Here is a 2,479-nt window from a genome sequence, read left to right on the forward strand (position 1 = left end):
GAAAAAAGTACTTATATAAATGTAGTAATATAATAAACAGAGAACAATTGCTTTTTAATAATTAATAAAAAAAATATCAAAAATCTAGCGATAATGAAGGAAACAAATCATCCGACTTTTAACTTAAAAAAGTTACATTTTTCAAACATTTGGTTAAATAATAGAATAGAATAGAATAGAAATAAACGGGGTACAAGCTCCCAACGGAGCAGAGCACTGCGACCAGATTAATCTTTTGTGCTGCAACTGACCCTAACCAAACAGAAGACATTCCACCTTCCGAATGAAGGCCAGAATGTCGTCCACTGAGAACCTCCTAATGTCAGAAGGGGAAAGCAGCTCTCCTCCCAGTGACCTCCTTCTTGCCCAGATCAAGGCTGGGCAGTCACAGAGAATGTGACTGGTAGTCTCGTCTGCTTCTAAGCAGAGTCGACACTTCGTCTCCTCGGACAGACCCATTTGATTAAGGTGATAACGCAGTCCATGGTGACTCGGTGAATATCCCACCAGCAATCTTAAGTCTGATCTGCTAAGGAGGGATGCCTTTGCCATATCTATATGGGTATTATATATATATTTTATTCTTTTTTTTTTCGTTTTTTTTTGACCAAAAATAGTAATATATATTTAATAGAATTAAATCAATATATCATTATAAAATTGTACAACGTCTACTTTTTATAATTACAAGAAAAAAAATGGATATTTGATTGAATTGGAATCATAGATCATAATTGGATATTGTATTATATACCTAGATTTCCGTTTTCATTTTCTTTTTGAATAAATCGAAAAAGATTTGTTTTAACAACTACAAGATTTGTCTGAGTGATTCACTTTTACTTTAATATGCGAGCTGTCCCTTATTCATCAATATTCGTGCGCTCCCAACTTCGATCTTTATACCATTTCTGGTGGCTTTCATAGACTGGCGTATAAATACCTATCGTTTATCTGTGGTATCACAAACAATTATTATTACCCTATGATAAGAGCAGAAGGTATAGCATTATTCCAAGTTTTTTCATCATTTGAGCAAACAGAAAATAGTTCTACATTGATTTTAGCAGATGGATTTTAAAAAATTAATAAGTTTTTGAGACTTAACGCTTAATCTATACTTTTATGATAAAAAAATAGACAAAAGTTTAAATCTTTCAATATGAGTAAATAGTTCAAAACTTTGAACTGTTCGGATATATATTTCACCTCAAATATTTAAAATAGTATATATATAAAGTATATATATGAGGAATATATGAGGTTTTATGTGGGTTATATGACTTGCTTGGTGTATTTAAAAAAAGATTGAAATATAATTCTCATATAGTTTGCATATAAAGAAGAAATCTAATATCAAGGATTTTTATTCCGGTTTTTCTGTAAATTGTGGTGTTAGTAGTTTTATATCTAACAGTGTAGCTTCGAATACACTTTAACAATAGTAAACAAAAAAAAAATAACTGTAAATTAATAGATTTTTACTATAACTATTAGCGAAACCACTTATTGTAATATTAAATTTATATTCAAATTATTCATGCAAAATAAATATCTAAATTGTTCCAACTATTGGAACCACTTGATTCAATTGCAGATATATATACTTACTGAAAATGAAATGCAGATATCAAAAATATCTTTATGCCTTTAGTTATATATCTGTTAAAATGCAAACCAATTAAATCCACCCATTAATTTTTGAAATCGGTTGCAATTTAAATGTTTTTATTCATGTCCGGGGTTTTTATTATTTATTTTTTATTTTTATTTATTTTTTTGATGTTTCCAACATTTAACAAAAACGGAGAAAATAAAATTTTGAGTGGCATTTAAATCTGTTCAGAAAAGTGGCTTAAACGTTTTTATCACTCGAAAGGTTTATGTATCGCCAATGTACAGATAACTGCACGTACTTATAAATAAACATTAAACATTTTTCAAATTATTTCTCATTAAAACTAATAAGAAAACAGAAAACAGAAAACATTGACAAAAAGTACTCACCTCAAGCCCGGTTCAAGCTGCACATGGAAATGACAGAGCACTTCGTAGAAAATAACAACAAAGGTTAAGTTCAACTGAAGATTAGGCCAAGTTAGTCAATTAACCGAAAAAGTCGAGAGTTGCTTGAAACGATTTACTGTTTGTTGTTGTGTCGGTTAAGTTGCAATTGCAAAAGAGTTTATTTTTTCCTTTAAATTTGTATTTTTTATTTCGTTTACAACAATAATTTTATTTATTTATTTTTTATTGTTGAGAAAATAAACGATTTTAATGACAACTGCCATTTGAACACCGAAGCTACTGTCCGCTTGCCAATGCAGCCACTTGAGCTAGGCTTCATGTTTATTGTGATTTCTAATATTTTTCTGATTTTACATAAATCATTTGTTGATACCCAAATGAAATTTGAGATAATCTTGTAATTACAAAAGAAAAATAAAGAAAAAATGCTGCAATATGCGGAAAAATTTAT

The sequence above is a fragment of the Teleopsis dalmanni genome, chromosome 2, assembly GCF_002237135.1.
Source record: "Teleopsis dalmanni isolate 2A chromosome 2, ASM223713v2, whole genome shotgun sequence".
NCBI classification, from domain to species: domain Eukaryota; kingdom Metazoa; phylum Arthropoda; class Insecta; order Diptera; family Diopsidae; genus Teleopsis; species Teleopsis dalmanni.